Source organism: Scyliorhinus torazame, chromosome 12 (assembly GCF_047496885.1).
Source record: "Scyliorhinus torazame isolate Kashiwa2021f chromosome 12, sScyTor2.1, whole genome shotgun sequence".
NCBI classification, from domain to species: Eukaryota; Metazoa; Chordata; class Chondrichthyes; order Carcharhiniformes; family Scyliorhinidae; genus Scyliorhinus; species Scyliorhinus torazame.
The window spans coordinates 224,977,667-224,998,875 of record NC_092718.1 but is presented as its reverse complement, the minus strand read 5'-3'; the positions used below and the strand labels follow the sequence as shown (position 1 = coordinate 224,998,875).

Genomic DNA, 21,209 nt, shown 5'->3' with positions numbered 1-21,209 from the left:
GAGAGACAGAGAGACAGAGAGACAGACAGAAACAGAGAGAGAGAGACAGAGAGAGAGAGACAGAGACAAAACAGAGAGAGAGAGAGAGACCCAGAGAGAGAGACAGAGAGACAGAGACAGAAACAGAGAGAGAGAGAGAGACAGAAACAGAGAGACCCAGAGAGAGAGACAGAGAGCGACAGAGACAGAGAGAGAGACAGAGAGAGAGAGACAGAGAGAGAGAGACAGAGATAGAGAGAGAGAGAGAGAGACAGAAACAGAGAGAGAGAGACAGAGAGAGACAGAGACAAAACAGAGAGAGAGAGAGACCCAGAGACAGAGACAGAAACAGAGAGAGAGAGAGACCCAGAGACAGAGACCCAGAGACAGAGAGACAGAGAGACAGAGACAGAGAGACAGAGAGACAGAGAGACAGAGAGAGAGAGAGAGAGGCAGAGAGAGAGAGACAGAGAGAGAGAGACAGAGAGAGAGACAGAGAGAGAGAGGCAGAGAGAGAGAGACAGAGAGAGAGAGACAGAGAGAGAGACAGAGAGAGAGAGAGACAGCAACACTCCTCCCATTAAAAATGACAAAAAGACCCAAGTAGCACTTTTTTTTTACAATAGAACTTTTAATTATAGTAGATATATACAAAAAATAAATAGAAAAGATTTCCATAAATTGGATTTTTGTATGTTATAGGTACAATCATTTTTTGTGGTTTGGCTCATCACCACAATAAAGTAATGTTTCTCAGGGGTTCTGTCAGTCCTCTCGGGAGTTCAAAAGATTCCGTGGCTGGAAGAGTTTGTGAAGCCCTGTCCCAAGGTGAATAATGTATTTTTACCAGTGGCATGGAAAGTGCGTGTTAGCCAGCAAGTGACTCACTAATGGGCAACATCACATGACCTAAGCTTCTGGCCGTTGGAAAGTTTTAATGTTACATTTCTAGACTCTCAATTCAGTCTGCTGTTCAACTTGCAGCCAGCTGACATCCAGCAGGACTCCAGGCTGACCACCATTATATAATCTCAGCCCCAATCATACCTATTTCTCTGGAAGATTCATCAACGGGATGTGTCAGGGGGAAAATACAATTCTCCTCCTCTCGACAGAATAATGGACCAAATATAACAATTCTGTATCAGCCTGTATCAACACCTCACCTAGCTAAATAAAGAAAGGAAACCCCTCAGAGAGAGGAACCAGGAATAGCCAATAGACGTCCAACATGGTCTGGTAATTTACAATTTTGCAGAAATGATACCAGGGACAGAACAGCATAACCTCCTAAGTAACAGGATACTGCTGCCCCCAGGGAATTCCAAGCCTCAACAATGAGGACAGTCTGCAAACCCAGAGATAAGACCACTTTGAGGAGGGTGACCTACTCCACCATCCAGCCTAATCTCCAACTGAAAAAGACTAACAAAGCTTAACCAAAGCACTCAGACTCGTACCCGGGCCCCATGAGCCAACAGGACACCACACCCCAGGGGAGCAGAGTCTCAGGAAGGAGAGCAGTCCAGAAGCCTTCAAACGGGTCGTCTCAGGAGCGGGTCATCCACACCCCCGCCCAATGTATTCTCCACCTGATCCGGATAAACCTAGTTACTACTGCCCTAGCCTATTCAATCAAACTAAACCAAGATCAACAATACACTAGAATAAGGGCCAACAGGCCACGGATACGCACATCACTCTTATAACCAATTACACCTGGGCGTGCACCAGTTCATATCTCCCCCACTCTTACAACACCAGAGGAGCCAATGACAGAAACTATAAAGAACCCAGTCTTTTCCAGTATACATGATCTGTCCGTACCTTCATAGCAAGAAAGGATTTCTTCACCCGAAAATAACAAAGGTACAAAAGGAAAACACAACACCAACAGACCCAACGGAGGGTTTTCCTCACCCACAATGAGGACTTATAAGGTCATATCAATCACGTCCCTACCAACCTGCCACCCTGCTGCGTTGCTATTCATCTTGTCCATACATCAAGTGAAGGGTATCAAAAAAAAATTCTCCCCCAGTGTAAAGGCACGGATTACAGCACATTAAAAAAAAAAACAGGAAAATACTGCACAACCCTCATATTATACAACCATCTCAGCAAGATCCTCACAGTAAAACAGGCGACAAACGCCTCTGTCTCATATGCCTTATCAGGATAAAAGACAATGATGACACAAGATCAGGAGTAAGATCACAAGGGAAGCAAGTTCGGGATTAATGATGAACTGCAGGACATAACCATCCACGAAGCTTGGCCAAAGCCATGAGAGGAACGCCGAACAGCAACCAGGATCCATCCAAAGTTTCACTGAAGTCCCTCCACCTCTGCCCTATCCCAAAGCCCTGGTAAAGAGTCACCAAGCCCCGGCGGGTGGCAAGGACCCGTCGTGTCCAGCCACCTCCAACTCTTCTAGACGAACACAGAGGACAAGACAAAGTAAGACCAGTGATTGGAGTCTCCGGCTGACTCCAGGCCTCAACGGCCGAATACAATGTGCCTCATCGAACACAAAACACCCAGCCTTAAAATCAAGGTTGTGAAAGGATGGCAGCCAGTTCTCAAATTCAGCCAGGAATTCATCACCAGCTTCCCTTGGGAAAGAGGCCACACGGATAGTCCTTCTCTGGCCACATCTCCCCGGATCAATCAGTATGTTCGAAGTACCAAGCAGAAGGATTCCCAAGGACTGAAAGTGAGCCTCTATCGAGGAAACTGTCCTATCGACTGACAGGATTCTCTCCTCCACTTCATCCATTCTCTGTAGGATATCTTACAGTTCACCAATGTGAGCACCGCTAATCTGTGCCAGTGAGCGGAGACCATCACCACAACTTCACTCACAATGGCAGCCATCATCTCAACGCCACTGGCATCGCCCAAGTTTAGGCCCAGTTACCAGCGAAACCACCACTGTGAGCTGGGCCTCACCCCAGCCATCTCCGACTGCCTCAACCAGCAAGAAATTGCTTGATGTAACTCAGCCCCCCTTTGCCAAAATGTAGCCAGATTCTTCCAGAAACATAGCACAGATCATACACATCAGGATCAAATAATTATGGGTTGTACATCAGGATTAAAAAAAGGTTGAAATGATGTGTAGCGCCAGAGCTTGCAAAAGCAAGGCCACTTCCACGCTTACAGCATGTGACCCCCATTTTTCTTTTCAATGCCGGTGTTTGTGTGTTTTGATGAGTTCTTGTGCCCAACAAGGTGTAAGATGTTATCTCTGGCATGTGATGCTTGCACGCCACATCAAGCACACCTGAATCAGATAGGAACAATGTAAAAGGAATGTTAATCGGGCTGTTTAGCACAGGGCTAAATCGCTGGCTTTGAAAGCAGACCAAGGCAGGACAGCAGCACGGTTCAATTCCCGTACCAGCATCCCCGAACAGGCGCTGGATTGTGGCGACTAGGGGCTTTTCAGAGTAACTTCATTTGAAGCCTACTTGTGACAATAAGCGATTTTCATTTCATTAAAGTTCTCTTGTGACTTCCTTCTCCCCCAACCCTGAGGAGCACCCTCGACAGCATTATGTTGACATTTTGCCTTTTTCCAAACCAATCATTCCCGTGTGCCTCTCTCAGTGAGACATCTTTTTTTTTTTTTAAATATAGAGTGCTCAATTCCAATTAAGGGGCAATTTATTGTAGCCAATCCACCTACCCTGCACACCTTTGGGTTGTGGGGGCGAAACCCTCGCAAACACGGGGAGAATGTGCAAACTCCACACGGACAGTGACCCAGAGCCGGGATCGAACCTGGGACCTCGGCACCGTGAGGCAGCAGTGCTAACCCACTGCACCACCGTGCTGCCACAATGATACATCTTTTAATTGATTTGTCTTGTGTTGTGGGGCTGAGCTTAGATTGACCCAGGCGTTACTCACTTTGACTCCTTGTAACCAGCAAAGAAACACTTTTACTGTGAGACTGGCATCACTGAGAAGGTTGTGAGAGGTGAATCCTAATGCCCTTTGACATAGACTGCAGCATAAAGAACAATGCATGCTTAGCAATCAGAAGAATGTACGAGGTCTGTGATTAACCACAGACCCACAAACAGGACACTATGCTGTACACAAAAATGCTCAGCCTAAGATGCCAATGTTTGCTCAGGTTCTACCCCAATAGGATCCTTTCATTTGCAGGATGGAGCAGAGTGGAGGCAGGCTGAAAAGCAAGTGCTTTCTTTTATTTCAATTTCAAATGTTAAGTGCCATTGAGATGCAGATGGTTCCACTCAAACCAGAGAAAGTTCACAACAAACACTCCTGTCACAGTCAAACATGAGCTTCTCTTGATCAACTACTAGGGCAATTTTACACCTTTTGCTTTCTTCGTCTAGATTGCAGAGCATTGAGAACACTGCGGCTTTCACCAAATAAATCACTCTCCCGGTGTCCCTCCACCTAAGCCCATTCCCCACCAGACAGAGTCTAAGCCCCACGCTTTTTGGTGGTCTGTAATTCTACCACTAACAAGTGACCTCACTCTCCTGCAACCAATAAACTTGTGAGCTCCTTCCAAAAGATTACAGACCTTAATCAATGTTGATGCAAATATGACAAAAAACTGCAAAGATTTCAGGCTTCCTTGGTTGTCCCTCAGTCAGCAGCAATAGGCAGGTTTCTGAGCTTGGAGACGTCAAAGTCCACATTAGGCTCAGATATTGGTAGCATAAAGAAAGATATCCTAGAGGCGACATTGTAGGTCCCATTAAGGAGCCAGTAACTGAATAGGAGTTTATTAATTTACAATGACAATTAATTACAAGCAACCTCAAGACACTGAAAATATTGGATGAAAAACTATACTCTATTTCAGAGACGTCACCAGCACAGAAAATCCCCTTCTCTGTGCATTTTCTCAAAACAAGTAGCTACCCCCCATATCCTGCTCACGCGGTTAAAACCCGGTGAAATGGTAAATATGTAAGGGAACTGAAATCAGGTTGAGGTGGGGAATATAATCACAGGTATGTAATTTCCGAGGTTCATATATTCGGTGTCAGTTGAGAGTTTGAGTGATGCTATTCCCAGCCCCCAGAACAATTTACTACAATGTCTGGGACTCAAGAGACTCGGTCGTCCAGTGCAGCCACCACTGGAACACCACTTAATTAAAGCAACAACTTAATAAGACAAGAGAAGCAAGACATTAACTTCAAATAACCAGCCCATTCAGCGACCTCTGCTGCTTCTTCACAGACATTCAGAGCTTTCAGGCCAGACCAGAGATCTTCTTCTCATTAGTCAGTGACACAACAATGTCAGGAACATATTCAAACCACTTTTAGACAAAAGGATCACTCATGATTTCAGATTTCAAGCTCCTTTTCTGCAGTATTTAGGTATCCCCGACATCACCCAGGATTATAAAACTGACTGGCAATGCAGACTGGAATGGAGTTTGGAGCAAATTCAGCCAAGTTTCAGTGACAATGGACCACTGCACAAAAATGCCTCAAATTTGTGAAAATTGGTAATGAGAGACCACAGGATGAGTGATGGTAAATGGGAAAATGCTGTGGTTAAGCAATGAAAAATTTGGCACAAAGAAGTTCCACAAATAGCAAGGTAAAAAAGTTAGTAATGTTAACGCGGAGATAAGTGTCCTGTGATGCTTCATACCCATGTCAGCCAGGAAGAAATGCCTCATTCTGTACACAGCGCCTCTGACAGTGCAACCCTCCCTCACTGATGCCCATTTGGTTTCAGAACTCATATCTCTGGATTAAGACTTCAACAAATCATCTTTTTTTTTTTTTTAAATAATTTTTATTAAAAGGTTTTCATAAAATATCAATAACAAAATGAAAAAGGAACCCAACAGGGTTAAGTACAAAACACAGTCCAGAAAAACAACCCTCCATACCCCTCTCTCCCCTGTACATCAATAATAAATTAACATTAACACCCCAACTTAATACAACAAGTATATACACCCCCTCAGACCACCCAGTGTTAGTAACAAAAACAAAAAATAATAAAGTGACCCCCCCCCCCCCCCCCGAGCTGCTGCTGCCATTGACCAATGTCTACTGCTCTGCGAGGAAGTCTAAGAACGGTTGCCACCGCCTAAAGAACCCTTGTACCGACCCTCTCAAGGCGAATTTCACCCTCTCCAACTTAATAAACCCCGCTATATCATTGATCCAGGATTCCACGCTTGGGGGCCTCGCATCCTTCTACTGAAGAAGAATCCTTCGCCGGGTCGCAAAGGCCAGAATACCAGCCTCTTTCGCCTCCTGCACTCCCGGCTCCTCTGCCACCCCAAATATTGCGAGCCCCCAGCCCGGTTTGACCCTGGATCCTACCACCCTCGACACCGTCCTCGCTACGCCCTTCCAAAATTCCTCGAGCGCTGGGCATGCCCAGAACATATGGGTGTGATTTGCTGGGCTCCCTGAGCACCTAACACACCTGTCCTCACCCCCAAAGAACCGGCTCATCCTTGTCCCGGTCATGTGTGCCCTGTGCAGCTCCTTAAACTGTATGAGGCTGAGCCTCGCGCACGATGAGGAAGAGTTCACCCTCCCCAAGGCATCTGCCCACGTCCCTTCCTCAATTTCCTCTCCCAACTCCTCCCCCCACTTACCTTTTACCTCCACCACCGAGGCCTCCTCCTCCTCCTGCATCACCTGGTAAGTTTCCAAGATCTTCCCCACTCCCACCCACCCCCCCCGAGAGCACCCTGTCCTGTACTGTGTGTGGCAGCAGCCATGGGAATTCTGCCACCTGCCGTCTGGCAAACGCCCTTACTTGTAAGTACCTGAAGGTGTTCCCCGGGGGGAGCCCGTACTTCTCCAGCTCACCCAAGCTCGCGAACTTCCCGTCCACAAACAGGTCCCCCAACTTTCGTATTCCTGCCCTGTGCCACCCCGCAAACCCGCCACCTGTTCTTCCTGGGGCGAACCGGTGGTTCCCCCGTAATGGGGTCCCCGCCGAGACCCCCACTTCCCCCGTGCCGCCTCCACTGCCCCCAAACTGTGAGGGTAGCCACCACCACCGGGCTCGTGGTATACGTCCTTGGAGGGAGCGGCAGCGGCGCCGGTGCCAGCGCCCCCAGACTCGTACCCACACAAGACGCCGTCTCCAACCTCTTCCATGCAGCCCCCTCCCCCTCCATCACCCACTTGCACACCATCGTCACATTGGCAGTCCAGTAGTATCCACAGAGGTTGGGCAGCGCCAGTCCCCCCCTATCTCGACTCCGCTCCAGGAACACCCTTCTCACCCTCGGACTCCCTCGCGCCCACACAAACCCCATTATACTCCTGTTAACCCGCCTGAAAAAAGCTTTCGGGATAAACACGGGGAGGCACTGGAACAGGAACAAAAACCTTGGGAGCACTGTCATTTTGATTGACTGCACCCTACCCGCCAAGGACAGCGGCAACGCGTCCCACCTCTTGAACTCCTCCTCCATTTGCTCCACCAGCCTTGTAAAATTAAGCCGATGCAGGGCCCCCCAGCTCCTGGCCACCTGGACTCCCAGATACCTGAAGCTCCTCTCCGCCTTTTTTAGTGGGAGCTCGCCAATCCCCCCCTCCTGGTCCCCTGGATGAACTACGAACAGCTCGCTCTTCCCCATGTTGAGCTTGTACCCCGAAAAGTCCTCGAATTCCCTAAGAATCCTCAATACCTCCGGCATTCCTCCCACCGGGTCCGCCACATACAGCAGCAGGTCGTCCGCATAAGGTGACACCCTATGCTCCTCCCCACCCCGCACCAACCCCCTTCAGTTCCTTGACTCCCTCAGTGCCATAGCCAGGGGTTCAATCGCCAGTGCGAAGAGCAGGGGGGGATAAGGGATACCCCTGTCTCATCCCTCGGTGCAACCAAAAGTACTCGGACCTCCTCCTGTTTGTGGCCACACTCGCGATCGGGACTTCATACAACAGCCTAACCCACCTGACAAACCCCTCCCCAAACCCGAACCTCTTCAGCACCTCCCACAGGTACCCCCACTCTACCCTATCGAAGGCTTTCTTCCCTCGCCGGCATCATGATAACGTTCAAAAGCCTCCGCACATTCGCGTTCAACTGCCTCCCCTTCAGTCTGGTCTTCGTGGATGATCTGCGGCACACAATCCTCAATCCTCGTGGCTAAGACCTTTGCCAGCACCTTGGCATCTACGTTTAGCAACTAAATCGGCCTATAAGGCCTCACTGCAGGGGATCCTTGTCCCGCTTCAGGATCAAGGAGATCAGTGCCCGGGGCATCATCAGGGGCAAAGCCCCCCCTCAATTGCCTCATTGAAGGTCCTAACTAACAGTGGGCCCAACAGGTCCATATATTTTTTATAGAATTCGACCGGGAAAACGTCCGGCCCCGGTGCCTTCCCCGCCTGCATGCTTCCTATCCCTTTGATCAGCTCCTCCAGCCCAATCGGGGCCCCCAATCCCACCACCAGTCCCTCTTCCACCTTTGGAAACCTCAATTGGTCCAGGAAGCGGTCCATCCCTCCCTCCTCCCGTGGGGGCTCGGATCGGTACAATTCCTCGTAGAAGCCCCTGAAGACCCCATTGATGCCAGCTCCACCTCGCACCACACTCCCTCCCCTGTCCTTAACTCCCCCGATCTCCCTAGCTGTGTCCCACTTCCGAAGCTGATGCGCCAGCATCCGGCTTGCCTTTTCCCCATACTCGTAAATCGCCCCCTGGGCCTTCCTCCACTGCACCTCCGCCTTCCTGGTGGTCACCAGGTCGAATTTGGCCTGGAGGCTACTCCTCTTCCTCAACAATCCTTCCTCGGGCTCCTCCGCATACCTCCTGTCTACCCTCACCATCTCCCCCACCAGCCTCTCCCTCTCCCCCCGCTCCCTCCGCTCCTTGTGGGCCCTAATGGAGATCAGCTCTCCCCTCACCACCGCCTTCAGTGCCTCCCATACCATCCCCACTCGGACCTTCCCCTTGTCGTTGGTCTCCAGGTACCTCTCTATACTTCCTCGGACCCGCTCGCTCACCTCCTCGTCCGCCAACAGCCCCACCTCCAAGCGCCACAGCAGGCGCTGGTCCCTCTCCTCCCCCATCTCCAAGTCCACCCAATGCGGGGCGTGGTCCGAAATGGCAATTGCCGAATACTCAGTATCCTCTACTCTCGCCATCAGCGCCCTACTCAAAATGAAAAAGTCAATTCGGGAATAAGCCTTATGGACTTGTGAAAAGAATGAAAATTCCCTAGCCCCTGGCCTTGCAAATCTCCAAGGGTCCACCCCTCCCATTTGGTCCATCCCTCCCATTTGGTCCATAAATCCCCTCAGCACTCTAGCCGCCGCCGGCTTCCTACCCGTCCTAGACCTGGAGCGATCCAGTGCCGGGTCCAGCACCGTGTTAAAGTCTCCCCCCATTATCAGGCACCCCACTTCCAAGTCTGGGATCCGACCCAACATACGCCGCATAAAACCCGCATCGTCCCAGTTCGGGGCATACACATTGACCAGTACCACCCTCTCTCCCTGCAACTTACCACTTACCATTATGTCCCTGCCGCCATTATCTGCCACAATGCTCGACGCCTCAAACGACACCTTCTTTCCCACCAAGATCGCCACCCCTCGATTTTTGGCATCCAGCCCCGAGTGAAACACCTGACCTACTCACCCTTTCCTCAATCTTACTTGGTCTGCCACCTTCAGGTGTGTCTCCTGAAGCATAGCCACATCCGCCTTGAGCCCCTTCAGGTGCACGAACACGCGGGCCCGCTTAACCGGCCCATTCAGTCCCCTTACATTCCAGGTCATCAGCCGGATCAGGGGGCTACCCGCCCCCCCTCCCCCGCCAACTAGCCATGACCCCTCCTCGGCCAGCCACGCGCCCGCACCCCACACCCAGCCCGTTCCCCACAGCGGCATACCCCCGTCTCGACCCCCCCCCCCCCCCCCCCCCCCCCACTCGCTCCAGCTCCTCCTTGACCATAGCAGCAGCAACTCGATTCCCCCCCACCCAACCCCCCCACCCCCCATCCCCCCCGGCTAGGACCCATCCTAGCTGATTTACTCCCCCCATTGCACTTCCGCAAGTCAGCGGACTGCTGCTGACCCCGGCCACTCCCGCCTCTCCTTCGACTCCTCCCATTGTGTGGCACACCCTCCCCTCCCGTCCCCATCCATAGGCTCTCACCCTCCCCCTTCCGTTCTAAGAGCGGGAAACAACCCTCGCTTCCTGGCCCCGGCCCCGCCCCCTCCAGTCTTCAGCGCGGGAAAAAGCCCGCGCTTTCCACCTACCAGGCCCCGCCACCTCTGACGCAGCTCCTTTTACAGGCCCGGTCCCCTCACCCTCGACTCGGGCCTCCCCCTCCCCCGCGGGGCCCCATCTCACCTCCAAGAGCCTCCCCCGACCAACCCAACCAAAACAGTGCCCAACCCGCCCCAGCCACCCTCACCAACCCAAAAGAGAAAACCGGAGCAATACAAAGGCCCCCCCCCGCAAAACAAAAATAAACATAGCATATCAACCGCAGTCTCCAATCGCCCGTCCCGACCCTCAATCTGTGTCCAACTTCTTGGCCTGAACAAAGGCCCCGCTTCCTCCGGAGACTCAAAGTAATGGTGCCAGTCCTTGAAGGTAACCCACAGTCGTGCCGGCTGCAACATGCCAAACGTCACCTCCTTGCTGTGCAGCACCGCCTTCGCTCGATTGTACCCGGCCCTCCTCTTCGCCACCTCCGCACTCCAGTCCTGATATATACGGACCTCCGTGTTCTCGCACCTGCTGCTCCTCTCCTTCTTGGCCCACCTGAGCACACACTCCCGATCGACGAACCGAAGTAGTACCACCCGCGGAGGCTCGTTAGCCTTGGACCTCCTCGCCAGCACTCTATGGGCCCCTTCCAGCTCCAGGGACTCCAGGACGGACCCCGCTCCCATCAGCGAGTTCAACATGGTGACCACATAGGCCCCCACGTCCGACTCCTCCAGCCCTTCCGGGAGGCCCAGAATCCGCAGATTCTTCCGCCTTGACCCATTCTCCATCTCCTCGAACCGCTCCTGCCATTTCTTGTGGAGCGCCTCGTGCGCCTCCACCTTTACCGCCAGGCCTAAGATGTCGTCCTCATTGTCAGAGATCTTTTGTCGAGCCTCGCGGATCGCCACAGAGATCGCCACTCCCTGGGCCGTCTGTGTCTCCAGCAGCTTATCAATAGACGCCTTCATCGGCTCTAGCAGGTCCGTTTTAATCTCTCTGAAGCAGCGCTGGATACCCTCCTGCTGCTCCTCCGCCCACTGCATCCACGCTGCCTGGTTTCCGCCCGCCGCCATTTTGTCCTTCTTCCCTTGCACCTTCTTCGGGTCCACCACCATCTTTTTTGTCGCCCCTCTCCTAGTTGAAGCCATATACTGACGGGGAGTAGACTCCTTCCCACACCGGGAAAGGTCAAAAAAGTTCGGTTGAGGGCCCTGAAAAGAGCCCAAAAGTCCGTTTTTGCGGGAGCCGCCAAATGTGTGACTTAGCTCCGCATAGCCGCAACCGGAAGTGACAAATCACCTTCTATTGAGAGGTAGGAATGCTACCCACTGAGCCAAGGCTAACACTTTGAAAGACAATCTGATTCACTCAGTCACTTTAGACCTGTCCACAGGTCTGTTTACAGCTCACTGAGTTATGTCCAGGTGCAACACACCTGGCAGAGTCTCCATAGTGAGGTAGCCAGTACACACTTCCTGCTGCTAGATGAAACCATCCAAAAGATTTTGGGGGCAATCTAACCGAACTGCAACAGAGTCCCATGTCGAGCGCGTTTAGCCGGACATTTCCCAGTGCTCATCGTGCCGAGAAAGATCACGCTATCAACAGGACGCTGCTACAATTCAGGGCCTCAGAGGGGAATGCCCCGCCAAGGTCACACACAGTCCCGTTTCCTGCACTGTGCAGCTCCGCTTGCCAGAAATCCTCAGTGCAGGAGGAAAATCCTCGACAACCCCCCCACCCCGACGCAATCCCCGGATTCCCCTAAACCCCAATAAGGGGGTCCTTGCTGCAGACCCCGCCTCCCGCACCCCCTCACATGGGCAGGACAGCCCCGGGTAGGTACCTTGGCATGGACAAAATGCCAGCCTGGCACCTTGGCACTGCCAGCTTGGCAGGGCCACTTGGGCACCTTGGCAGTGCTAGGCTGGCACTCAGGTGGCACTGCCAGGGTGCTAGGCTGGCAGTGCCAAGGTGGCACCAGAAATGCCACCTGCCCGGAAGCCAACCACCCAGGGGGCCTCCGATCCCCTGGCAGACTCTCCCTCTCCCCCCGCCCCCCCCCCCCCCCCTTGGCATTCCCACTAATGACACAAAAACACATCAGGTGCTGCACTAAGTGACTGCTTGTGGACCTGAAGGGTCCTACATAGGGTCCTAAATCCCACCAGCAACTCAAACAGTGACTACTTATCCAAGCGGAGGATTGATTAGTGATAGCAGCCGTTACGAGGCATCCGCTAAGTCCAGGTGTAGGCAATTTAATGATCTGACGCAGGAAGGGAGGGCTTGTGAAGAATTTAATGTTGCATTGTGTCTAATGCAAATTCAAATCAGTCCAACCTAAAAATTCAACAGGAAGTTCTTGAACGTCAGAGGACAGACTCCATCCAACGTTCGAGCCAACTTGACATGTGGCAGTATAACTGAAGCATTGGGATAGTGGGAAGCGACCTAGATATCCTTGCTCATAAGTCACTGAAAGTAACATGCAGGTGCAACAAGCAATTAGGAAGGCAAATGGTATGTTGTCCTGATCGCAAGAGGACTTGAGAACAGGAGTTTAATAGACTTAGTCCAACAGTATAGAGCCTTGGTGAGACCACGCCTGGAATATTTTGTACAGTTTTGGTCACCTTACCCCAGGCAGGATATACTTGCCATAGAGGGAGGGCAGCAAAGGTTCACCAGACTGAGTCCTGGGGCGGTGGGATTGTCCAATGAGCACAGATTAAGGAAACTGTATTCCCCAGAGTTTACAAGAATGGGAAAAATTCTGGCCCCTCCAGGGGGCCAGCGCGGCACTGAAGCGGTTCGCCACGCTCCAGCTGCAAATCCCGGCGCGAACTGTTCGCCGCGGGATCCGCAGTTGTGCCGGCGCCAGCGAGGACCTGCGCAGTGACACCGGCGCCAACGCGTGCATGCGCCGCGGGCTCCCTCAACGCGCCGGCCCCGACACAACATGGCGCAGGACTACAGGGGTCGGCGCATAGGAAAGGAGGCCCCCAGCCAGAGAGGCGGCCCAGATCGCGGGCCAGGCCACATCGGAGGACCCCGACCCCCCCCCCCCCCCCCCCCCCCGCCGAGGTCGGACCCCCCCTTCCTCCCCCCAAGGGCCAGCACCCGACCTTTAAACGGCGAGGTCCCACCGGCCCAGAGCAGGTTAGAACGGCGCCGGCGGGACTCAGCTCTTTTCTTACGGCTGCTCGGCCCATACGGGCCGGAGAATCGGCAGGTCGGCCATGTAGAGCGACCTGCAACCGGCGCCGATTCTCCACAGAGCAGAGAATCGCGTGCCGGCATCAGGGCAGCGTGGCACGATTTGCGCGGCCCGCCGGCGATTCTCCAACCCGGCATGTTTACCCTGGCTGGTGAGTCTAGAACCGGGGGCACAGTCTCAGAATACGGGGCAGGCTATTTTGGACGCAGATGAGGAGGAATTTCTTCACTCAGGATGGTGACTCTTTGAAATTCTCCATCCCAGAGGGCTGTGGAAACTCAATCACTGAGTATGTAGTAAGACAGAGATCGATCAATTTCTGGATACTAATGACATAAAGGGGTATGGGGATAGTGGGGAGAAAATGGCATACGGTCGGTCAACAATGATATAATTGAATGGCAGGAGCCTCGCGGGGCTGAATGGCCTACTCCTGCTCCTATGTTGCCTTCCCAAAGTTTTAGCTCTCATCTTACCATAACCAAACAGGCCGTAGCTCCCTCACAAGATCAACTTAACATCTGCTAAATGAGCTTTGAGGGCGAGAGCAATCAGTCACATTAACATGCACATGTTCTTTAAACACTGCCCATGTCAAATACACTGCTTCACCATTAAGAAGCCTGTGTGGCCCCAAAATGCTCATGTTACTCAAATCTACCAGTGGATCCAAAGGGAAAATTCTCTTGTTGTGTTTGGAATCCTCTCTATTGACAGGACAAAGCAACCGTTCTGGCTCTGTCACCAGCACGGTAGTAACCCCAAAGTGATGGTTTCCATTCCTCAAGCACAAATTTCAGTATCTAACTGCACTCAGTTCGAAGCTTACCACTTGTGACAATTCACTGGAACACGACTGCGCTTGAACAAACTGGGCATCCACCACGAACCTTCCCTTAAAAATCCGTCTGTTTATTTAATATGCCATCTCCAAACCCAATTAGGCTTACATTAGCACTAGTGCCATTAATCAAACACGAGATGGGTTGCCAGGGAGGCATATACACCAGAGTTTTTCTGGAGTGGATTCTAAAATACAGCTTTGTAGAAATGTCTCAAGGAGCCTTGCCCTTCTAATCACCCTCTGCCCAACCAATAAACCCCACCATCCCCTCCAATTACCCCAACATTAACTCCACTCTGATCACACTGCTGAGCAGCTAAACAGTTTTGTCTTCTTCCCAATCACTCCAATTAATCCCAGCCTTCCAAAGTTCCCCCAATTTGATGCAGTCAAAGTCAGAAGCCAGCCTCTCTGGGTCTCACAATTACATGAAACACCTAGGCCTATGCGAACGGGCAGAGGACGATATTGGCTGTGCAGGAAGTCATCTGTGCAGGGTGGGGAGTCCCAATAAGCGAACTGACTCAGAACAGGTCAGGGGGTCAATACCTACGCCACCTGACTTAATGGAATGTAATAATAATAACCTTTATTGTTGTCACAGGTAGGCTTACATTAACACTGCAATGAAGTTACTGTGAAAAGCCCCAGTTGCCACATTCCGGCGCCTGTTCGGGTCACAGAGGGAGAATTCAGAATGTCCAATTCACCTAACAGCACGTCTTTCGGGACTTGTGGGAGAAACCGGAGCATCCGGAGGAAACCCACGCAGACACGGGGAGAACGTGCAGATTCCCCACAGACAGTGACCCAAGCCGGGAATTGAACCTGGGACTCTGGCACCGTGAAGCAACAGTGCTGCTAACCACTGTGCTGTTGTGCCGCCCTCTGTTAAAGCCCCTACATAGATGGCTGGGTAGGGGAGGGTGGCAATATTTGCTGTTCCCAGCTGGTGCTTGGGGGCTTGTAGACATTGGCTATGTGAAATCCATCAACTGGTCGGCTGTCAGAGAAAGTGCTTGTTGCCAGATGATCTGTTTGAACAATGTCGGTTCGGACATAGGTGGCAAGCCCATGTTTGGCATGAGGGTGGTAGCACAGGAGGCCGTAGCCAATGATGGAATAGCAGCCTGCTTTTGTTCCCATGTGGGTTTCTTGCAGCAAATGATATCAATGAAGTGTGATCAGCAAGGACTTCGATGAGGCGTCGCCTGTTCTGCCGACAGGCCCTCAACGTTGTGTTGGACGATTCGGAGAGCGCGCCTTACTGCAATGTAATCTCAGGGCGGCTTTTCATTGTGCCTTTCAGCTTGGAGACTCTGACTCGGGTTCCTTGTGTGGACTCTCCTCATGAAGTTGCCGTTGGAATTTAGTCTGATAGTAGAATCATTAGCTTCCCCAGGCAAACCGGGGGGTGGGGGAAAGAATCTTGGGCTAGTTTGGAAATGGAGACTGAACGTAGGCTGAACTGCCAGCTTTGCTCACTTCTCCACATCAACTCTGGTACCAGCCTAATTTTAAAATGAGGTGCCTCTGCTCCCAGACCATAGTCTGTGCCGTCAGCATCTCCATGCTCGATGGCTCTGAATATCCACCCAGCTTTTTATTGGTTTTGCATTTTATAGTTACATCGCAGAGGCCATTAAACAATGACATAGAAATCTTTACAAAATGCGTGTGTGTATACATCTATACATATATATATATTTATTATATATATACATGGATAGGAAGAGAATATGATACCTATAAGGTACAGGAGAACAAAGCAGTGTACACAGGTATTATTGTTGGGGCCCTGGTTTTGGCGTCTCCTGACCTGGCCACTCCTTGTGTGCCATTTTGTTTAATTTAGAGTACCCAATTCTTTTTTTTCCAATTAAGGGGCAATTTCTCGTGGCCAATCCACCTAACCTGCGCATTTTGGGTTGTGGGGTGAGACCCACGCAGACACGGGGAGAATATGCAAACTCCACACGGACAGTGACCCGGGGCCGGGATCGAACCCGGATCCTCGCCGCTGTGAGGCAGCAGTGCTAATCATTGTGCCACCGTGCCGCCCCCTCTGTGCCACTTCTACGCTCTGCATATCGCCTCCTGGTATTAAAACATACCGGGGCGCCTTTGGTGCCACCTGGGCATACTTCTGGCGAGGGTGTACCTACATCGCCGCCGTTTGTTCCCTCCAGTTCCCCTGCCAGGTTTGCATTGCGTCCTGCTTGTTAATACCCCCTCCTCTTCTTTTTGTTCCGTTTTCATTCATTTCCAGCTGCACTCCCTGTGTCAACCCTCCATGTTCTTAAAATTAATTTACGGGATGTGGGCGTCGCTGGTTAGGCCAGCATTCGTTGTCCATCCCTAGTTGCCCTTCAGAAGGTGGTGATGAGCTGACTTCTTGAACCGCTGCAGTCCCCGAGGTGTAGGTACACCCACAGTGATGTTAGTGAGGCATTCCAGAATTTTGATCCAGTGACAGTGAAGGAACGGCGATATATTTCCAAGTCAGAGCGATGAGTGACTTGGAGGGGGACCTGCAGGTGGTGGGGTTCTTGTAGATGGTGGACAGGCTTTGGCTGGGTCAGGAGGTGAGCTACTCGGAATAGGATTCCGAGCCTTTGACCTGCTCTGGTAGCCACAGTATTAATGTGGTTAGCCCAGTTCAGTTTCTCATCGATGGCGAATGCCACAGTCCACGCACTCACAACTACACCCAAAGTTCACCATGGTCTTCCCTCTCCCTTCCAAAACTCAGGTCCAGACTTCCAAATTCTCCTGTGGCCACACCATGAGCTAGTGACGTCTTCACACCCGACCTTGCACCCCCTGCATGGATCTTCACTCCTGACATGAAAGTTCTTCCCTCACTCTCCACTCCCTGTGCTCGACAATTGCTGGCTCGATTAACCACTGTGTTCCTGCACACTGCAACTTCCTGCCCACTACCCTCTTCCCCACTCATTCTTCCTGCTTTCAAAAACCGCCTCAGAATTTCTATCTGGTTTCAACCACTTGAACCTTTCCATTATTCCCCCGGCTCAGCAATACCTTGTGGTGTCTGAACAATGAGGTGATCTTACACAAAATGCACGGCCTTTCTGAATTGTTGCCACTGCTCCGTACAAAAATTGCCAGCTTCCCCTTTGCCTGAACAGAAACCTCCACACCTCCCAAGTTATATGTGGGAAATGCGAAGAGCAGTCAGGCATCACACTGCAAGCACACCTTGGTGATGATGCTCATACAGCCGGGTGGATGGTTCTACAGACGGTCCTTAGATATCTGACGGAGCAAGTACTTCACAAACTGGGAACATTTACCAGTTTTGTAGCCGCCGCTCAATACGGTGGGAGCACATTGTACCCCACACACTTGGGACACTGCACAGGTTAGCTGCAACACAGCAGATTTACTCTTCCACAAAATGTCTCTGAAACAAAGTATTTTCAACAGTCGGGGGGGGGGGGGGGGGGGGGGGGGGGGGAGACAATGTTCAGTCTGAGCTGGGGGGGGCGGGGGGATTAGAGAGACAATGTTCAGTCTGAGCTGGGGGGGGTTAGAGAGACAATGTTCAGTCTGAGCTGGGGGGGGGGGGGGGTTAGAGAGACAATGTTCAGTCTGAGCTGGGGGGTGGGGGGTTAGAGAGACGATGTTCAGTCTGAGCTGGGGGGGGGGGGGGGTTAGAGAGGCAATGTACCGTCTGAGCTGGGGGGGTTAGAGAGACAATGTTCAGTCTGAGCTGGGGGGGGGGGGGGTTAGAGAGACAATGTTCAGTCTGAGCTGGGGGGGGTTTAGAGAGACAATGTTCAGTCTGAGCTGCGGGGGGGGTTAGAGAGACAATGTTCAGTCTGAGCTGGGGGGGTGGGGTTAGAGAGACAATGTTCAGTCTGAGCTGGGGGGGTTAGGGAGACAATGTTCAGTCTGAGCTGGGAGGGGGGTAGACGATGTTCCGTCTGAGCTGGGGGGGGGTTAGAGAGACAATGTTCAGTCTGAGCTGGGGGGGGGGTTAGAGAGACAATGTTCCGTCTGAGCTGGGGGGGAGGGGATTAGAGAGACAATGTTCAGTCTGGGCTGGGGGGGGGGTTAGAGAGACAATGTTCAGTCTGAGCTGGTAGGGGGTTAGAGAGACAATGTTCAGTCTGGGCTGGGGGGGGTGGGGGGTTAGAGAGACAATGTTCAGTCTGAGCTGGGGGGGTTTAGAGAGACAATGTTCAGTCTGAGCTGCGGGGGGGGTTAGAGAGACAATGTTCAGTCTGAGCTGCGGGGGGGGATTAGAGAGACAATGTTCAGTCTGAGCTGGGGGGGTTAGAGAGACAATGTTCAGTCTGAGCTGGGGGGGGGGGGTTAGAGAGACAATGTTCAGTCTGGTCTGGGGGGGGGGTTAGAGAGACAATGTTCAGTCTGAGCTGGTAGGGGGTTAGAGAGACAATGTTCAGTCTGGGCTGGGGGGGTGGGGGGTTAGAGAGACAATGTTCAGTCTGGGCTGGGGGAGGTTAGAGATACAATGTTCAGTCTGGGCTGGGGGAGGTTAGAGATACAATGTTCAGTCTGAACTGGGGGGTGGGGGTGGGGTTAGAGAGACAATGTTCAGTCTGAACTGGGGGGTGGGGGGGGTGTTAGAGAGACAATGTTCAGTCTGAACTGGGGGGTGGGGGGGGGGGGGTTAGAGAGACAATGTTCAGTCTGAACTGGGGGGTGGGGGGGGGGGTTAGAGAGACAATGTTCAGTCTGAGCTAGGGGGTGGCTGGTAGAGAGACAATGTTCAGTCCGGTCTCGGGGGGGGGGGGGGGGGGGGAGGTTTAGAGAGACAATGTTCAGTCTGAGCTGGGGGGGGGTTCGAGAGACAATGTTCAGTCTGAGCTGGGGGGGCGGTTTGAGAGACAATGTTCAGTCTGGGCTGGGGGGGGGGGGGGGGGGGGGGGGGGGTTAGAGAGACAATGTTCAGTCTGAGCTGGGGGGGGTGGGGGGTTAGAGAGACAATGTTCAGTCTGAGCTGGGGGGGGGTTAGAGAGACAATGTTCCGTCTGAGCTGGGGGGGGGGGTTAGAGAGACAATGTTCAGTATGAGCTGGGGGGTTGGGGGGGGGGGGTTAGAGAGACAATGTTCAGTCTGAACTAGTGGGTGGGGGGGGGGTTAGAGAGACAATGTTCAGTCTGAGCTGGGGGGGTTAGAGAGAGAATGTTCAGTCTGAGCTGGGGGGGGTTAGAGATAATGTCCAGTCTGGGCTGGGGGGGGGGTTGAGAGACAATGTTCAGTCTGAGCTGGGGGGGGGGGGGTGAGAGAGACAATGTTCAGTCTGAGCTGGGGGGGGGTTAGAGAGACAATGTTCAGTCTGGTCTGGGGGGGGTTAGAGAGACAATGTTCAGTCTGAGCTGGGGGGGGTTAGGGAGACAATGTTCAGTCTGAGCTGGGGGGGGGTAGAGAGACAATGTTCCTTCTGAGCTGGGGGAGGGAGTTAGAGAGACAATGTTCAGTCTGGGCTGCGGGGGTTAGAGAGACAATGTTCTGTCTGAGCTGGGGGGGTGGGGGGGTTAGAGAGACAATGTTCAGTCTGGGCTGGGGGGGGTTAGAGAGACAATGTTCAGTCTGAGCTGGGGGGTGGGGGGGGGGGTAGAGAGACAATGTTCAGTCTGAGCTGCGGGGGTTAGAGAGACATTGTTCAGTCTGAGCTGGGGGGTGGGGGGGGGGGTTAACGAGACAATGATCAATCTGAGCTGGGGGGGGGTTAGAGAGACAATGTTCAGTCTGAGCTGGGGGGGGGGTTAGAGAGACAATGTTCAGTCTGGTCTGGGGGGGGTTAGAGAGACAATATTCAGTCTGAGCTGGGGGGGGGTTAACGAGACAATGTTCCGTCTGAGCTGGGGGGGGTTTAGAGAGACAATGTTCAGTCTGAGCTGGGGGGGGTTAGAGAGACAATGTTCCTTCTGAGCTGGGGGAGGGGGTTAGAGAGACAATGTTCAGTCTGAGCTGGGGGAGGGGGTTAGAGAGACAATGTTCAGTCTGAGCTGGGGGGGGTTAGAGAGACAATGTTCAGTCTGAGCTGGGGGAGTTTAGAGAGACAATGTTCAGTCTGAGCTGGGGGGGGTTAGAGAGACAATGTTCCTTCTGAGCTGGGGGAGGGGGTTAGAGAGACAATGTTCAGTCTGAGCTGGGGGGGGTTAGAGAGACAATGTTCAGTCTGAGCTGGGGGGGGGGGTTAGAGAGACAATGTTCAGTCTGAGCTGGGGGGGTGGGGTGGTTAGAGAGACAATGTTCAGTCTGAGCTGGGGGGGTTAGGGAGACAATGTTCAGTCTGAGCTGGGAGGGGGGTAGACGATGTTCCGTCTGAGCTGGGGGGGGGGGGGGGGGTTAGAGAGACAATGTTCAGTCTGAGTTGGGGGGGGGAGGGTTAGAGAGACAATGTTCAGTCTGGGCTGGGGGTTGGGGGGTTAGAGAGACAATGTTCAGTCTGAGCTGGGGGGGTGGGGGGGTTAGAGAGACAATGATCAGTCTGAGCTGGGGGGGTTTAGAGAGACAATGTTCAGTCTGAGCTGCGGGGGGGGTTAGAGAGACAATGTTCAGTCTGAGTTGGGGGGGGGGGGTTAGAGAGACAATGTTCAGTCTGGGCTGGGGGTTGGGGGGTTAGAGAGACAATGTTCAGTCTGAGCTGGGGGGGTGGGGGGGTTAGAGAGACAATGATCAGTCTGAGCTGGGGGGGTTTAGAGAGACAATGTTCAGTCTGAGCTGGGGGAGGGGATTAGAGAGACAATGTTCAGTCTGAGCTGGGGGGGCTAGAGAGACAATGTTCCGTCTGAGCTGGGGGGGGGGTTAGAGAGACAATGTTCAGTCTGAGCTGTGGGGGGTTAGAGAGACAATGTTCAGTCTGAGCTGGGGGGGGGTTAGAGAGACAATGTTCAGTATGAGCTGGGGGGGGGGGGGGGGGAGTTAGAGAGACAATGTTCAGTCTGGGCTGGG

The 21,209-nt window shown here is 52.7% G+C and overlaps 1 protein-coding gene across 1 annotated transcript in view; it reads right to left on the bottom strand.

Moving 5' to 3' along the window:
* Positions 1–21,209, bottom strand: part of smg6 (SMG6 nonsense mediated mRNA decay factor) — a 679,747-nt gene that overhangs the window by 538,284 nt on the left and 120,254 nt on the right.